Source organism: Hevea brasiliensis, chromosome 6 (genome assembly GCF_030052815.1).
Source record: "Hevea brasiliensis isolate MT/VB/25A 57/8 chromosome 6, ASM3005281v1, whole genome shotgun sequence".
NCBI classification, from domain to species: Eukaryota; Viridiplantae; Streptophyta; class Magnoliopsida; order Malpighiales; family Euphorbiaceae; genus Hevea; species Hevea brasiliensis.
This window is the reverse complement of record NC_079498.1, coordinates 104,235,948-104,255,692: the sequence shown is the minus strand read 5'-3', so window position 1 is coordinate 104,255,692 and position 19,745 is coordinate 104,235,948. Positions and strand designations below refer to the sequence as shown.

General features: G+C 33.1%; 1 protein-coding gene, 1 non-coding gene and 1 pseudogene across 3 annotated transcripts in view; 1 reads left to right on the top strand and 2 right to left on the bottom strand.

Moving 5' to 3' along the window:
- The window catches only part of LOC110664105 (proline-rich receptor-like protein kinase PERK3), a 95,683-nt gene that overhangs the window by 52,474 nt on the left and 23,464 nt on the right, over nt 1–19,745 (bottom strand). The window lies entirely within an intron of this gene.
- Nucleotides 3,002–4,067, top strand: LOC110664103 (proline-rich receptor-like protein kinase PERK15; annotated as a pseudogene).
- Nucleotides 18,676–18,781, bottom strand: LOC131181074 (small nucleolar RNA R71). The gene has a single exon (XR_009149701.1). It is a non-coding gene; the product is annotated as a small nucleolar RNA R71 (small nucleolar RNA).

Genomic DNA, 19,745 nt, shown 5'->3' with positions numbered 1-19,745 from the left:
ATAAAAAAATATTTTAACAAAGTTGAAATACGTTAATTAAAATGTTAAAATTACAAATAAAAAAATAAAAATATTAATAATATTAATTTTCAAGTTAAATAAAAAAGGATAATATGGTCAAAATAAAAAATAAAACCAAATCATCGGTGATGAAACATTTCTAAAAATAGAGTCGATACAACCGGTGATGGGTATCATATCATTCTTGCCTATCAGCTCTATTTTTTTAAAGTTGCCAAACACCACAATTTACCTGTTTGGGTGTCTATCAGCTATCAGCTGCACCCAACAGGTAAACCAAACACCCCCTAAGTAAGATTATTTAAGTGTAGTTATTAAGTGGATGAACAAGAGAATGGTTTCGCCTCTGAGTTTTCAGTATGAATTTAATAACTGCATTGTGAATTTAAGGAATTTGTGCTTCCCTTGTATTTTTAACTAGTAAGGGTTTTTATATTAAATATATAATTATTCTTAAATCAATTTAAATTTTTAAATTGAATGATTTCTTAATATGATATCAAAGTATCGTATATCAAAATGTATAGAGTTTAAATCTTAACAGTCTATATTTATTAATTAAATATTTCAACATAGAGGAAAATGATTTCGAGTTGCTTCAATTTTAGGTTTTATAGTTCTGATTTGAATCATGTTTCTTTTATAATTAGAGACATATTTCAGCTTTATATTATTTTTTTATCATCTTAAAAAGAGTGTTTAGAGTGATATTGACCTTGGGTTTAGATGGATGTGCCCATGCTATATTTTTTTCTGATTTTAATTTCAATAAAATTTTAATTATAAAATAGTAAGCTTTCATGTGTATGATGATATAATAGAGCTATAAAGCTATTCCGATCAGTCTCGCCGAGGAAGATAGGTTTCATCAAAATGGGCTCATAAACCAAGCCCAGCTAGCAAAGCTTAGAGGTCTGGGAGTCCAAAGCCCATAATTAATTAGTTTTTTATTTGCATTAGAAATGCACAAGAAAAGTGCAGCGCCTATAGGCTTATTAAAAGAGGCTTGAATCTGTTAGCTCGGATATAGGCTTATTATCTATGCTTGTTGGCTTGGCTTCCTATCAATCCTGTTAAATAATTATATTATTTAATTCATAAACTTTTTATTTCATCTTTAATATAATCATTCTGTCTAAATTATTTGAAAAAAATTCAATGAAAATGATTAAACGATCCGAACATTATTTTTTGTTCAATGAAAATGAAAATGTCCAAGTCTCTTTCAATGTTATTTTTTGTTCAATATAAAAAAAAATTATCAATCAGAACATAATTTAAATAGACTTTTTTTAATTAAAAATACTTAAATTAATCAGAATAATTTACAAAAAATATTTTATTATTTATTTTTTAATTTTTTTAAGTGGGAGATTAAGGGGCATAGACTCAAACCTGGTGATTAATATATATGTGTTTCAATTATTGAGTGTCTATTTGACACTGCTAGTTGTTTAGTAACTATTAATTGTTTTACTTGTTATTAATTATTAGATATTAGCTATTTATATATTTATTTAAATTAGAGTGTTCAGTAAAAATAATTATTTCACTAGCTATTAAATGTAAAATAACAAAAAAAAAGTCGTGATCCACTCACTCAACTTATAAATACTAATATAAACACTTATGTCAAGAGAAACATGTTATTAAATAAATTTAAACTAAATCAGGCTAGATATTTATTGATTTTAAAATTTATTATATTTATAATTAAAACCGAAATAATTGTTTCAAGTAATACAAATCATAATTACTAGATTTATTCAATGCGGCGGATTATCTCATACTTAATTGAGGAAAAATTATATCCTACCATAGGGATTTCTTGTAGGTAAATCTATATGAAATGATAAATAAATAAATAAATTACATATAAACAAAAGTAATTACTAAAATTTGAAAATAAAAAAATTGTTGAGTAATTACTTGGTAATTATAATTTTAAAGGGTCCACCTATATATATATATTCAATCTATTTTGGATTGCCATTTCATATAAAATATCCTACATAAAATTACTATTTTACAGTATAATTACTCCTAATTAAGTACCTAACCAATGAAGTTAATCACTACATAATATTATAAACGGTCTCTAAAATCCAAACAGAACAATTTGTATCTATCAATATAAAATATTATATTATACAACTTGTCTTCAGACTTGGGCCAATCCATGTGGACCCAAATAATTCAATAATTTGGTATTCTCGTTCATCAAATTCGTGTCCACATTTTAATCTTTATATATATATATATATATATATATATATATATATATATATATATATATCCTATTTAACATTATTGTTAAGTCAACTTGGACTTAATCAATTATTGAAGATGATATTAATCTAATCCATGAGTTGGACCGTAATTATGAAAAATTATAGTCTTCATTTAATTGTATAATTTTTGCTTTTTTTAGTCAAAAGTTATATATTATGCTTATTGATTTAGTATTATTTTATATTTAAAATGTAAATATTATATGACTTATATGAATATCGGTGCTAACTCATGTAAAGATTGTTAATTTAATTTTAATATTTGATTAAGTCTAAGTTCTGGGTCAATTATGCGTACCCATCTTAGGATTTACACAATAAAATTATATAGTGTACATACATGTCATGGATATATGCTGAATATTTGAAATCATTAATAATATTTTATTGGGGCCCAAGGTTTTGGTCTAGGTCTTTTTTAATTTTATATTTAATCAATAATTCAACATGCTTTTATGTCATTAATTAGATAGACATTATTAATTAGATGGTGGTCTTCGGAAAAGAAAATTAAAAAAAGATGGTGGTCACCTAACGAATCCAACTCGACAATAAGGGAAACGACATTTGGGTGGATCAGCTGAGTCCCGCGTGCTACGGCTTCAACGCTCAATATCTTTTCGCACATGGAAGCACTATATAAGAAACCTCTCTGGCCGCAATGTTGTCACCCACTTTTGTTGTAGTGATCGTGGCTGCATAGCTTTAGCAACTCTGCAGCTTTTGATCATTTGATGGCTTCTAGCTGGAGAAGAACGACCAGTAAAATTGGGCCAACGCGATATACTTATGAAGAACTAGCTATGGCAACTAATCATTTCTCCAACAGGCTCCCCATTGGCGAAGGTGGTTTTGGTAATGTCTATAGGGGATTCCTAGATGATGAAATCCTTGCGATTAAAAAACTCAGACGTTTACGGGAACAGACCGAAGAAGAATTAGCGAAAGAGATTATGGTGTATAGCAGAGTACGGCACCAAAAATATTGTTAACCTGGTTGGCTACTGCATTGATGATTATGGAAATGCATTGCTCGTTTTACAGTATTTTCCAAATAAGTCCTTGAAATATAATTTACATGAAGGTGAGTCTTTTTTCATGCCTTATATGGAAATGCCCTCAGATATTTATAGACTCAACTAACTTATAAATAATAAATGAAATTGTAGGAAAGCAGATTTTGGACTGGCAAAAAAGAATGCAAATCGCGAAAGGCATAGCAAAAGGTTTGGAATATTTGCATGAATATTATAAGTATTCGATTGGTATTTACTGCTTGTTAATTGCTATGCTTTATATATAATTAATTAATTAATTAATTAAATTTTCTGATAATCCTAAAATCATACATCAATATATTAAACCAGATAATATTTTGCCTGATAATAATTTTAAACCAAAGGCAAGTTAATTTGATAAAAAATAAAAAAAATTCCATCTTTGTGATTAAAGTCAACATGGTGAAACTATAAGTTAATTCCCATTTTTTTTTTCTATTTCATAGTTGGTTGTCTTTGACATTAAATTATACATGGCTCGATAAACCTATTAATGTATCCTAAATTATTTTGTGTAGGTTGCAGATCTTGGACTTGTCATATTTTTTTCAGATACTACTAGTTACCTTTCCGAAGAGCTTGTGGGAACTGAAGTGTATGATATATATTGTTAGAGATCTGGGGAGCCCAAAACACCTGGAGAGAATCTTTCATGACGGGTCTTATGAAAGAACACACTCATGGGCTGAACACCACATCCAACCCAAAATCTTAAGGCAATGAGTCTATGGGTCATTTCCATTTATATGTTTCTCACTAATTCCATCTTTTTTCGATGTGGGAATTTCACACTTGTATATTCCCAATAATCTCCCCCTCAAGTGTGAATTTCTTCTATATTGGGCTTACTGGGCCTGCTCCCCTTTAAACGAAAGCCTTTTTTCTTAACTCAAGTATTATGGTGTCACCAATAGCCCCAATTACTCCACCAAACCCACTCGAGCATGCACCTCTAAGATCCATGCCAGAGCCATCACGTGTTCCACCATCATGTGTACCTAGAGTTCCCACTCCATTGATCTGCTCTTCTCTAGAAGAGTGCCTTCCTGCTCTATTGGGCCTACCGGGAGTCACCTGACTCTTTCATCCACGTGTCAGAGCATCACGAGAATTACTGACCACCATTTTCATACTCGTCTCTTGTCAAACCAAGGCTCTGATATCACTTGTTAGAAATCTGGAGAGCCCAAAGCACCTAGAGAGAATCTTTCATGATGGGTCTTATGAAAGAATACACTCATAAGTTTGACACCATATTCAACCCAAAACCTTAAGGCAATGAGTCTATGGGTCCTTTCCATTTATATGTCTTTCACTCATCCCATCTTTTTTCGATGTGAGAATTCCATACTTGTATATTCCTAATAATTAATTGTTATATTTTTGTAGCTTGAATTTTAGATATATTTTTCATGGACCCGAATTATGATCCGACCCAAAAGTTTCACACTGTGACTCGATTGGGATAAAAAGTGAGATCCGTGGTGGGCAACGCCCTCGCGATATGGACCAGTATAAATATTGTAATATTCTACCCTTTGCAGTAGAGTTGTGAGATATTCGGGAAATACACTGGGGTTAGGGTTTGAGAGTTCTAAGTAATTGTATCTTGCTCTTTTCATCATAGTAGAACTTTTACCTCTTGTTTGGCCCGTGGACGTAGACCTTACAGTTGAACCACATTAAATCCAGTGTTATTTTTTTTCTCTTTTCTATACTGAGTGATTGTGCGATTTGTGTATGCACCATAGATTTGCGTGCTTGTTATAATATATATATATATATATATATATATATATATTTATTGCGTTAATGTTGGGATTACTCTTTACTTGCTATTGGCTTTTGTTCTTCTCTTGGTCTTGATTGAGCTCTGTTTTGTTTTTGTGTCCTGCTTTATCTTGCTGCCTTTTCATAGTTTCTAGGTTTATTGTTCATGATAAGTCCTTCATTTTATTTTATTAATAAAATTTTCTTGCCTATATACAAAAAAAAAGAAAAGAGTAAAATGAAAACTGAGAAAAGGTCAAATTTTGGCTTCTCAAGCAAAGATTTTCATTTTTTGGAAAATTTTCTTGACCATTTTCTATTGCATTTTTCTAACTACAGTTATACAGATGTTGAGCAATTATCTGAGGGTGTTTCTGATGAGTCATAAGTTTATTCTTTTGGTGTAGTGCTTCTTGAGCTGATCACCGGTAAAAAACCTATATACGAAGCCATTGATATCGTTAATTGGGTATGATGCTAATATATGTGTTATTTTTTGTTGCTTGAATTTTGAATATATTTTTCATGGACCCGAATTGTGAGATTTGTGGTAGTAGCAGACAGCACGGGCCGATAAGCCTGGGCCTGAAGCCCACCATTGATCTCCTTGAGGGTGCCCCCACAGTATGGACTATTATAAATATTGTAATATTCTATCATTTGCGGTAGAGTTGTGAGATATTCGGGAAAACACACTGGGGTTAGGGTTTGAGAGTTTTGATTGATTGTAACTTGCTCTTTTGATCATAGTGGAACTTTTTCTCTTGTCTTGCCCGTGGATGTAGACCTTACAGTTGAACCATGTTAAATCCCGTATTATTCTTCTTCTATTTTCAATACTGTGTGATTGTGCGATTTGTATATGTGCCTTAGATTTGCGTGCTTGTTATAACAAACTAGTATTAGAGCTTTGTGCTCAAAACCTAAGGTTTATAAATGGCGTCGTTTTCAATGATGTATGAGATGGAGAAGTTTGATCGTGGATCAAGTTTCAGTCTGTGGAAGATTAAAATTAAATCTTCCTTGATCCTACAAGGTCTATGGAAGCAATCGAGGATAACTTTCCAGAAGGTATGAAAGAGGCGAAGAAGGCTGACCTAAAGGAGAGAGCCTTCAGTGCGATTTTTATGAGCGTAACTAATAATGTCCTACGCGAGATTGCTGGTGAAAGCTCAGCATTTGCGGCATGGAAGAAATTAGAGGAGTTATACTCTGCCAAATCGCTGACTAACCGCCTGTATCTGAAAAAAGACTTTACAATATGAGAATGAGCGAAGGTACGCCCTTTAAAGAACATTTGGATGAATTCAATTCAATCATTATGGATCTAAAAAATATTGATATTGAGATTGATAGTGAGGATCAGGCCCTTATTGTGTTATGTTCTTTGCCACCCTCCTATGAAACTTTTATTGATACTCTGTTGTATGGGAAAGACAGTATTTCACTAGACGATATTAGTAATTCTCTAAAATCGAAAGAGTTGAAAAAGAAATTTTCAGATAATAGAGAAAGATTTGAGGGGGAAGGTTTGGTGAGCAGGGGAAGAACACATTCAAGGGAGGGTTCTTCCAGCCGGAAGAAATCTAAAGCCAGATCTAAGTGAAGAATGAAAAAGGCCAACTGTTTTGAGTGCGGAGAGTAAGGTCACTACAGGAGAGATTGTCCCAAGTTGAAAAATAAAAAGGGAAAGCAACCGGAAAGTTCTGCGAATACGGTTGATAGTTTTATTGATTCTGATGGTGATGACAGTACTAGAGAAATTTTATCCTGAGTTTAGATCATGGACAAAATTCCTAGATTCTTGATACTGGAGCTACTTATAACATGTGTTCACACAGAAACTAGTTTGTCACTTACAAATAGATGAGTGGCAAGGTGTTTCTGGGCAATGATCGTGCATTATCTGTTGAAGAAATTGGTAACATTAGATTGAGGATGTTTGATGGCGTTGTCAGAACTATAGAGTGTTGGCATGTTCCAGGACTAAAGAGGAACCTTATTTCTCTTGGGACACTTGACTCTCATGGATTCGAATACCATGCAGACAATAGAGTTCTCAAAGTGTGCAAGGGCTCTATGATACTCATGAAAAGCAGTTTGGTTTCAGGATTGTATTTTCTTCAGGGAAGTACAGTTTCAGGGGAAGCTGCAGTAGCATCCAGAAGCAATAATCAGAATCAGACTCAATTGTGGCATATGCGTCTTGGTCATATGAGTGAAAGAGGATTATCTGTGTTAAGCAAGCAGGATTTGTTGGACGGGCAGAAAATAGAATCTATGGACTTTTGTGAACATTGTGTGTTTGGCAAACAGACCAGGGTCAAGTTTGATAAAAAGGAAGTGCGCAAGACTAGAGAAGTGGTATATTATATCCACTCAGATCTATGGGATCATAACAGAATCCCTTCCAATAGCGGTGCCAGGTACTTCATGACTTTGATTGATGATTACTCTCGAATGGTGTGGATGTATTTTCTGAAAACAAAAGATGAGGCATTTTCAACATTTGTAAAGTGGAAGACGATAATTGAGAAGCAGACAGAAAAGAAGGTTAAGTGTCTTAGAACTGATAACGGGTTAGAATTTTGTAATTGTGAGTTTGATGCATTCTGTGGCAATGAAGGTATAGTGAGACATCGCACTTGTACAAGGACACCACAATAGAATGGTATTGCAGAATGCATGAACATAATGCTTTGTGATAAAGCACGAAGCATGCTCTCACATTCAGGATTGGGAAAGGATTTCTTGGCTAAAGTAATTAATACAGCCTATTTCTTGGTTATTAGATCTCTATCTACAGCTAGTGAGTGCAATACTCCTTTTGAGATCTGGTCCGATTCACCTGCTTATTACTTTCAGCTGAAAGTATTTAGTTGCCTTGCTTATGCTCATGTGAGAGATGGTAAGCTTGAGCCGAGGGCAAGAAAATGCATATTTCTATGGTATGCATCTGGAGTGAAAGGCTACAGGTTGTGGTGCAATAATCCAAAGTCTCCAGGATTAATTATCAGTAGGGATGTGACATTTAATGAGTCTGCTTCATTGGATAGTCAGAAGGAGAAGTCAATAGCAGAATCAGATCATGATGTCAGAGAACAGGTGGAGCTTGATATTGATACTTCAGCAGTTCAGTCCAGTGATTCAGAGGATGAGGTGTAAGATCCTGATCAACAAAAGGATGCGCCTGAGCAACAGTAACAGGAACCATATAGCATTGCAACTGGTAGAGAGAGAAGACAGATTAGACCACCGCAGAGATATGCATATGCAGATCTAGTTGCGTTTGCCTTGTCAGTTGCTGAGACAGTTAATGTGTATGAACCTAGCAATTATAGAGAAGCTATTTCTTGTTCAGATGCAGATCAGTGGGTTGGTGCTATGAGTGAAGAAATTAAATCTCTTCACAAGAATCAGACTTGGGAGCTTGTAACATTGCCTGAGGGACAAAAAGTGGTAGGTTACAAATGGGTGTTCAAGAAAAAGGAAGGCACTCCAGGGGTTGAAGAACCTCGATATAAGGCACGGTTGGTAGCAAAAGGATTTACTCAGAGGGAGGGGATTGACTTTAATGAAGTGTTTTCTTCAGTTGTGAAGCACAGTTCTATCAGAGTCTTACTTGCTATGGTTGCTCTTCATGATCTAGAGCTTGAGCAACTAGATGTGAAGACAGCATTTTTGCATAGTGAGTTGGAGGAGCAAATTTATATGAGTTAGCCTGAGGGATTTCTCATTCTAGGTATGGAAAACCGTGTTTTCTTACTTAAGAAATCTTTATATGGTCTAAAATAGTCTCCTAGGCAGTGGTATAAAAGATTTGATACATTCATGATTCGTAATGGCTTTAATCGTAGTTCACATGACAGTTGTGTATATCATAAGAAGCTTTCAGATGATTCCTTTTTTTATTTGCTATTGTATGTGGATGACATGCTTATTGCTGCTAAAAGCATGTCACAAATTAACATCATGAAAAAGCAGTTGAGTGATGAGTTTGAGATGAAAGATTTGGGTGCTGCAAAGAAGATATTGGGAATGGAAATTACCAGGATAGAAGTGTTCTTTTCTTGCCTCAATAGGCCTATGTTGAGAAAGTGCTTAAGCGTTTCAACATGAATAATGCTAAGGTTGTGACTATTCCATTTGCTGCCCATTTCAAGTTATCTGTAAACATATCACCCAAAACAGATGAGGAGATGGAGTACATGTCCAGTTTTCCCTATTCGAGTGCTGTTGGTAGTATCATGTTTGCTATGGTATGCACCCGTCCTGACATTTCACATACAGTTATTGTTGTGAGTAGATATATGGCATGTCCTAGGAAAGAGCATTGGCAGGCAGTGAAATGGATTTTGAGGTATTTGAAGGGTACTACAAATGTTGGTCTGACATTTAACAGGGCCAAGATGAGTGATTCAGTTGTTGGCTATGTGAATTCAGATTTTGCAGGGGACTTAGACAAGAGGAGATCTTTGATAGGTTATTTGTTTACTCTTTCCGGAAGTGCTATCAGTTGGAAGGCAACATTGCAAGCTACGGTTACTTTGTCTACCACAGAGGCTGAATATATGGCCTTAACAGAGGCAGTAAAGAAAGTTTTATGGTTATAAGGTTTGGTGGGTGATCTTGGGTTGATACAGAGCAAGGCAACAGTGTTTTATGATAGCCAGAGTGTAATACATCTCATAAAGAATCAGATGTACCATGAGTGAACTAAGCACATTGATGTCAGATATCACTTCATTCGGGACATTGTATCTCAAGGGACTGTAGTTATACAGAAAGTCTCTACACATGATAATCCAGCAGATATGATGACTAAGGGAGTCTTAGTTAGCAAGTTTAGGCATTGCCTAGACTTGGTTGGTGTTTGTAGTGCTTAGTAATGCCCTTGCGAGGGCATATGGTAAGACAAAGAGTTTTTGTGGTTATTTTGTTGATGATAAAGGGAATTCAAGCCAAGGGGAAGAATTGTTATTTTTTATGACTTGAATTTTGGATATATTTTTCATGGACCCAAATTGTGACTCGATCCGAAAGTTTTGTACTGCAACCCGATTGGGATAAAAAGTGAGATCTGTGGTGGTAGTGGAGGGCACGGGCCGATCCATTATAAATATTGTAATATTCTACCATTTGCGGTTGAGTTGTGAAATATTGGGGAAAACACACTGGGGTTGGGTTTGAGAGTCTTGATTGATTGTATCTTGCTCTTTTCATCATAGTGGAACTTTTTCTCTTGTCTTGCCCGTGGACGTAGACTTTGCTGTTGAAACACGTTAAATCCTGTGTTATTCTTCTTCTATTTTTAATACTGTGTGATTATGCGATATGTACCTTAAATTTGCGTACTTATTATAACAATATGAATATTATAGTGTAATACATAATTTATTATTTTTTTAATAAGAAAAAACGATTTTGAATACCTTTAAATTGATAAATAAAAAAATATATATTTTTTATACAACATAAGCCAATAATAGAAATTCTACATGGTATAAAAACATTGGATTAACTATATGTTAAATTGTAATTAATCATCAAGCAGATTTTGATAATTAACTAAATTTATATATATCATAAATATAATGTTTATTTATTAGAAGAATTCTTTCTTAAGAAAGTTCGCTAAACTTCTAAAGGTCCATATATATATATATATATATATATATATATATATATATATTTATATATGAATACATTTTCTTTTTAATCTTTTATCATTATTCAGGCAAAGGATCGAGTTACACAAGCTTTGAGGGGAGATTAGACATCTCTAATTGATCCTAAATTACAAAATTATAATAAAGAAGAAATGAAACGAATGATTATTTGTGCTGCGGATTGTGTTTATAAACCTTCAGAGCTCCGTCCACAAATGAAAGAGGTATAGAATTGAGCATGTATTATATATTTTTAATTGGAACATTTCGGTCAATGTATTATTTGTAAGTTGAAGCATTCAAAAACTGAGAATCACTCTATTGCTGTGCCATGCAGATAGTTCGAACTCTTGAAGAGTATATTCCTCCTGTGGATATGGATGCTAATGACAACAATTTCCTTCTAGGTATTTTTAATTGGCCATATGTTATAATATATATATTTTTTTATAGTAAATGTCCTCATCGATTTTTCAAAATAATCATCCTTAAACAAATTTTCATATTTTGATAACGTTGCCCTTAGGTACATCTATTGGGCCGATCCGATATAGTTATACACAACTATCCAAGGCAACTGGTAATTTCTCCAACAATTACAGTCTTGGCCAAGGTAGTTTTGGTCAAGTCTATAAGGGATACCTAGATGGTGGAATCTGTGCCATTAAAAAACTCTTTTATCCTAAGGGATTTGAGGATGAGATTAAGCTCCTAAGCTGTGTTCGTCACCAAAATCTTGTTGCAATGGTTGGTTACTGCATTGAAAAAGCTAATGCACTGATTGTATTAGAGTATCTTCCCAATAAGTCCTTGAGGTCTCATTTACATGGTGAGTTCGTTTTCCTGCCGTAACATATTCTTATATTAAAAAAAAAAAGATATGCTATAAATACCTTACAAATAAGAATGGCACTGTAGAAAGCAATAGTTTGAATTGGCAAAAAAGAATGAAAATCGCGATAGGTTCTGTCAAAGGATTAGAATATCTCCATGAACATTGTGAGTTATTGATCCAATGGATTTATTCACTGTTTGCTACATGATAGGCATTTTCTTTTTATTTTTAACTATTATCTATATATATATATATTTCAGGTAATCCTAAAATTATAAATCAAGATATCAAACTGGATAATATTATTCTGGATAACAACTTTGAACCGAAGGTAAAATAGTTTAATAAAATATAAAAAAAAATCCATTTATGTGATTAAATTCACCATAGTGGAACTCTAAGTTAAAAGCCATAATTTTATTTTCTGTGAACTCATTAATTTAATAATCAGACATTATTCACAAGTCAACTCTATACATGATGTTACTTGGATTATTTTATTTAGGTTGCAGATTTTGGACTTTCCTTGTTCCTTCCAGACACTGCTTCTCACTTCTCTGCATCACCGATTAGGGGAACTGATGCGTAAGATACAATTTTTTATTTTTTTGTTATTTTTATCATTACAAAGGTGAAACATAGTGAGAGTTAAATTTGAGTCTTCAAAGTTCAATTTATATGTAGATTAGGTTTACTTTACATTCTATTTTATAGTCGCCATTATGGTAGCCTTGGTCTTTTTTTATTTATTTTTTTTCCTGGTTTTACTTTCATCTAATTTGATTTATTTAATAGTTAATTTTTAATTTTTTAAAGGAAAAAATGTCAATTTAAATCACATCGGATTGATATGATTTTAATATGATTTCAATCTAATTTAGAGGAAGAGAATGGTTTGAGCTGAGTTTAGTGCCATAGATTTTCTGCTCAATTTCAAGTTTAAATCCAACCATAATTGAGTTTGTATTATGTTCTATATTTGGAATTGTAAAAAATAAAATGCAATGAAAGTAAGGCAAAACATCAATTTTTGGGTTTCTCTAACAGAGATTTTCTTTTTTGTTTTTCCAAAAAAAAAAGGAAAAAAAATTCTTAACTTGAATTTTAATTGTGTTTTTTTCAGCTATATAGATTTAGAGTATTCTGAAAAGGTATCTAATAAATCAGATGTTTATTCTTTTGGTATGGTACTTTTAGAGCTAATCACAAGAAAAAAACCTATAGATGAAAACATTCACATCGTTCATTGGGTATGTCACTAATCTATAATAGCAAATAAAACATATATAATTTATTTAATTAATATAAGCCATTAATTACTAGAAATTCTGCTTAGTATAAAACCTTCTATTAACTATACATATAATTTTGATAGAATAAAAAACTAACACTTTTATTTTTATCAATATTTAGGCAAAGACTCGAATTGTACAAGTTTTGAAGGGAGGCTGTGTAACTTTTGTTTATTCTAAATTGCAAGACTATGATAGAGAGGAAATGAAACGGATGATTTTTTGTGCTGCATCTTGTGTATATAAACCTTTAAATTCTCGTCCAACAATGAAAAAGGTAAAAAGTAGTTATATATTATATTTTTACTTCGCACATCTCAGTTCGTTCAAAAAAAAGGGCATACATCACATACTATGCTCGCTATTATTTGTCTGTCGCAACATTTAAAATGGGAGATTATATATGTTGTTGACCTATAATTAACCTTTTTACTTTTGTCATGCCACGCAGATAGTTCAAGCTTTTGAGCAAGATACTCCTCTTAAGGATATATGGAATGACAATGACTACAGTTTCCTCCATGGTATTACTATAATTTACTATATTTAAAGCTTCACTTCTTACAGCAACTATAACGTATTTGTTTTTTTTTTTCTCATTAAATTATTTTTGCTATTAATCTTCTAAGAAATTATTCAAAATATGAGAGATAACATAATAGACATATAACCTTTTTACCTTTTTGTATGTCATTCAGATGGTTAGAGCTCTGGAAGGAGACATTCCTCTAAATGATATATATGGGATGAGAATGATTACAAATTTCGTGTGGAACTTTAATTTTTCAAACTACTACTGGTTATTCAGTTGATGTTTCTCGACATTGATTGGAAACTTAACATGTACTAGTGCATCAAATAATTTATGAAGCACACTCTGTCTTGCAACACTTTAGTTAGGGGTATGATTAATGAGGACTGTGTTAGAGGGGCCATGGAAACAGATATTTGTTTTGTGGTAGCTTTGCAAGAGTTCTCAAATTTTTCATTGAATGAGGTGTTGTTTGGCTTGATGGGATAGATATGTTTATAATAAGCTTTTCGGTAGTAGCTAGGTGGCTTTGTTGTTGAAAGAAGATGAGCTTATTTTTTTTGTGGAATTTTGGTCTTAGTGGGTGATGGGTGTCAAATCCATCAGAAATTAAATTAACTGAAATTACCAATTATGAAATATTTTTTGTAGCAAGTGGTAAATCCAGGTCGAACCTTAGAGACTGAATTATTAAATTTCATGCACTTGTATACTGGAAAACGAAAGAAACAAAGATTGGGGGGAGGGGCGGGTTTGTAACACAAAATCAGAAGAAATCAGAAATTCAAGAACTAAATATAAAAATCTCAACTTAAACAAACTTCAGTCCAAAGTAATTGACATATACCGTCATTGACAAGTTAGTAGTTCGGTATGTATCGGTTATTACTCTTTTGCTGTCATTCGGTGGAGAGGAAACTAAAATTGGATTATGGTTTCTTCTCTTTGATGATAGAGCATTGCTTTTCATAATTGACATATAATTTTAGTGTTAAACATATTATATATAGTAGTAAAAGTATGTAAAAAATATAATATATATTTAACTATTTATTAATTAGGTAATCTTTATATATATATATATTTGGTTATGGTTTGGCATGATGCGATTTGGTTTTTAATGAAAAATCAAAATCGGACCAAATCATTATAATGAGTTCAATCCAATATGTTTTTGTTGATTTGGTATAGTTTTTTCAGTTCGATTTGGGACCCTCGAGAATTGCTCATAGCCCTAATTGGTAGAGGTTGTAAATTTGGAGTTTTCTATATCCTTGATAAATAGTGATGTTGCCTGGGAATCTTGGGTCAAAACTTAATCGGACACTGCCTAAAACCAAGAGATAGGATGAAGTCGGTGGTCTTAGTTAGGCCACTCCAACGTTCAAGTCAGTAAATATCGAGAGAGCAAACACCAATTAGAAAAGGATGAAGAATTGTGTACCTTGTCCACTGAAGTGTAGTGTATTTATAGAGTGAAAGATGATGCCTTTTCCACTTTATTCGAGTTTTCCCCCCACATTTTGCAGAGATGCTACCTACCATGCCCAATATTTTTGGCAACAGTATAGGACATGCATTACTCATGTAACTAATTTCAACCATTCCTCTTTAACCAAACACCTTATAACTAACCCGACACTCTTCCAAGCATTCATACACTCAACATACTCGATCACCTGATACTTTGCCCGATCATTTTGTATTCCATTCTTAATGCTTACCTTGTCCGATCTCCTTACACTCGTCCGAACACATTGAAGGATAAATGCACCAAAGGGTGCAAAAATTAGCAATTTCAAAATTTTATGTACCTAGTGTTTCATGAAACATACTAAATTTTATCCTATTGTAAAAATACATATTTTAGTTACAACAAATTGTAACTCAATTGCTAACAATGCTAATTACCATTAGAAAACTAAAACTTTAAAATAACAAGATTAAGTCAAGGAATTTACCTCAAAGGCGCAGAATCAAATTCAAACACCTAATCCGGGTAGAGTAGATCACCAAGTATTGATCCTCTAGCTTGTCCACATAAACAAGGTGATCAAAGCTTCCCTTTTCAACTCAAAACCCCTTCCTCTTGAAGTGGCCAAAGCTTGCATAAAATAGAGTTTAGGGTTTTCTAGGTTTTAACCTTATGGAAGTGTAGAGAAACAATTTCTCTACATTTAATTCAAGAGTTACAACTTCAAATTTCTCTTGAATTAAGCAAACAAAGGAAGAAGATGAAAGTTTTGGCTTGAAAGAGAGAGAAAGTGGATGGCAATAAGAAGAAAAAGAAGATAAAAATCTAATTAGCTCTTCTCTTTCTCTTAGATATATTTTAATTTCCCTAATGATAATTAACCTTACAAGTGTCCATATCTAATTCCCTAATTAGATGTGTTTTCTAATTCTCATTAGGCCACTTGTCAAGTTAAGTTAATTAAGGAAATAAAACTTTAATTAATTAGTATAATACAAAATACCAATTATAACCACCACATTCTCTCTCCTTTGACTTCTCAGGTCAAATTAACCAAATTAATTTCTTACCTTATAAATAATTAATCAAATTTATATTTAAATAATTTAAATATTAACTTGAATACTTCCATTAATGAATTTAGTTTCAAGTCATGCTATGGACTTTGCAATCTAATTACAAACTAAAAAAGATTAATTTGATTAATTAACTAAACCATTTAATCAATTAATCAAATTAATTTTGCTTTGATCATGTTGTTCTTTATGTGTGTGACTTCCTAGGTCTATTACTAATTGGCAATGAGAATAATATTAGCTTTTTAATATTATTGGAACTATTCCATACTAAAGTGAAATTTTCTTTTCACTTTTAGTTCTCATAAATCATAGTTGACACCTAGCATCATGTTCCATGACTATCCAATTAGTTGTGAATTAATCCTTAACTCATGAACCTTGACTATTGTTACACTCACTTTATATAGGCATTTTAGGGTAGTTTTGCATCCATTTTGCCCTTATATTTTAGTATATTTTATGTTTTTAGCTTTATTTTAGCTTATTTGTTAATTTTAGATACTTTATATTTAATTTTTGTAATTTTGTTATTTTTGATAGGATTTTGTGGCAAATCGAGGATCAATGAGTGCATTAGGAAGTGATTTGAAGAAATTTGGAATTCTTTAAGCATGGAGAAAAGTTGAAGAAATCAAGCTTTGAAAGAGCAAGTTAGCCGAAATTTGCTTGACACTTTGCTTAAGATCCTGCTTAGGGTAAAGCGGCAGTGCTTAAGGTGCAGCACAAGTCAAGCATGAGCAGAAAAGTCTATTTTACTCTAAGTCTGCTGAGATTTGCTGAAGGTCTGCTTAACCTTAAGCAGACAGTGCGACTAGAAGCTGAAATTTGCTAAGAAGCTACTTAGGGTTAAGCCGAACCCTAAGCAGACTGCCCAGAACGTGAATAGTGCTGCTCACTTGGATATTTTACACCTCATTTCCTATCCACTCCTTGGCTCTTATTTACTTTTAGGGCAACTTTTTGTGACCATATAAATTCATCATTTCCTAATTTTTGCCACAAGAGGAAAGGGAGGAAAAACAAAAAGGAAAGAAAATAGAATAGAGAGAAAGGAGGAGACGCCACTTTCTGGGGAGGAGCTGCTGTAAACACTTTTGGAGCTCTAGAAACCAGAGTTTTGGGTTCTTCTACCTGGGTTTTTCTATTTTAATCCTCTTGTCATATTTTTCTTTACTTTCCCATCAATCTTTCTTGTAAATACCATCATGAGTGAGTAAACTCTTTAGATTTCAGAGTTGGGAAATATGTTTTAGATTAATTTGTGGATTTGGACTGGGTATTTCCATATTTTACATAAATATGAGCTTTGATTCCTTCCTTGTGTGTTTGATTTACTTGCCTAATGTTGGTACCCATTAGGTATTGTGTTAATCTTTGATTGAAGGACCGAAAGGTGAAAGTCATTGATAGATAATCAAGGATTGGAACTTAAAAATCACCTAGATTTAGAAATAAAATAGGATTTTAAAGAGGAATTAATGATTGGTTACAAAACTTAATGGGTTTTAAAGTAATAAAATAACATACGAAAGTAGGTTTGGTTATTTTAGAACACACTTTGGTTTGCTTGAAAACGATATCAAAGGAATTTAGAATCAATTTCCTTCAAACTCTATTTTTCCCTAAAAATTGGAATGCCCAAGACAAATCCCAATTAATTTATGCATAAACCCCCAACTCTAGAATCACTTTTAACATAATTAGACTTTCATTTAAATTATCCATTATCAATTTAGTTTAATTGCAAACTAGATTTAGAATTTATTTGCTTGCTCTTGACATATTCTAATTAGATTAATCAATTTACTTCGCTCATTTACATTTACCATTCATTCATTAATCATTAGCCCAAATAATCGCTTCATTCATAGTTTGGTACTCAAACCACAAATCCTCGTAGGAACGATACTTGATTCATCACTTTATTACTTGAGACGACTCGTATACTTGCGGATTCGCCACATCAAGTTTTTGGCGCCGTTGCTGGGGATTTGATTTTTGTTTGATATTGAACGATTGTTTGTTTGCTTAATTTGGGCATTTTATTTTATTTTCTTTTTACCATTTTACTTTGAGAATTTGTTTATTTTGTTTTTCAGGTGCTTTATTTTATGAGAAGGACAAAAAGTGAAGAAATCAATTTATTCTTTGATCCAGAAATAGAGAAGACAGCAAAAGCTTTAAGAGTAGAATCTAAAAGAAGAAAAGCTGAAATTAAAGCTCAACAACAACAAGAAAGAGCAAAAGAGCAAGAGCAATTACAAGAAGAAATGGCCAACAACAATAACAACTGCTCTGTGAAGGATCATGCCTATCCTAACATTGGGGATTTCATGCCAAGTATCACAAGACCAAGAGTAGAAGCTAACAATTTTGAACTGAAGCCTGCACTCTGTCAGATGGTACAACAATCACAATTTGGAGGAAATCCAAGTGAAAGTCCACATGTGCATCTAGCACACTTTCTTGAGATCAGTGATATGTTGAAGATAAATGGAGTTTCTGATGATGCAATTCGACTCAGATTATTTCCTTTTTCTCTGAAGGACCGAGCTAGAGAGTGGTTACATTCTTTGCCATCGGGTTCTATCACAACATGGGATGAACTTTCTCAAGCATTTTTAGCTCAATATTTTCCACCAAGCAAGACAGCTAGCTAAGAAATGAGCTGATTTCTTTCAAACCTAGAGATGATGAGAGCTTGTATGAAGCATGGGAGAGGTACAAGGATTTGCAAAGGAGATGTCCACATCATGGGATTCCTAAGTGGATGCTTGTTCAACACTTTTACAATGGAGTTTCACCAGCTATTAGAAGTACAATTGATGCATCTTCTGGAGGAGATCTTATGGAAAAATCTGAAGATGAAGCTTTTTCTGCTCTTGATAAAATTGCTTATAACAACTACCAATGGAGTTGTGAGAGGAATGAGATCAAGAAACCAGCTGGTATGTTTGAGCTTGATGCCATGAATATGATTAATGCTAAGTTTGATGCTTTGACAAGGAAGATGGACAAGCTAAGCATGAAAGTAGATTCTTCAGCTGGAGGTTCTAGTAATTCAGTAGAAGTTGGAGCTGCAAATATCAACTGTGCAGCAGATTTTTCTGCACTTAATCAAGATTTTTCAAGTGAGCAAGTGGATTATGTGGGGAACTACAATCAAAGACCAGGTGGTAACTCATTTTCTGCAACTTATGATCCAGCATGGAGAAACCACCCCAATTTCTCTTGGGGAGGTAGACAAGGACAAAATTAGAACTTTCAGCAACCTTCTGGGTATCAACAACATCAGAATTTTCAGTAGAATAGAGGTCCTCCTCTTGGATTTTCTAAACCTCAAAATGCACCTGCTCCACCTCTACCACAACAGGCACAACCAGACAAGACAGCTAGATTGAAAGCCATGATTGAGACTCTACTTGTGAGCCATCAAAGTCAACAAGAAATGATTTCTCAATTAGCATCTAAAGTGGATCAAATGGCAACACACAATAAGATGTTAGAGAATCAAATAGCTCAACAAGCTAGCTCTTCAAATAACAAAGCATTTGGGAAGCTCCCTAGCCAGCCAGAAAATTCAAGGGAGCATTGCAAGGCTATTACATTGAGGAGTGGAAAAATATTGGAGAATGGAGATAAAAAGATTGAAGAGAAAATTGAAGAAGAGAAAAGCAGAGAAGGAGATGAACAAACTGAAGCTGAAGTTAGAATTAAAGTTGAG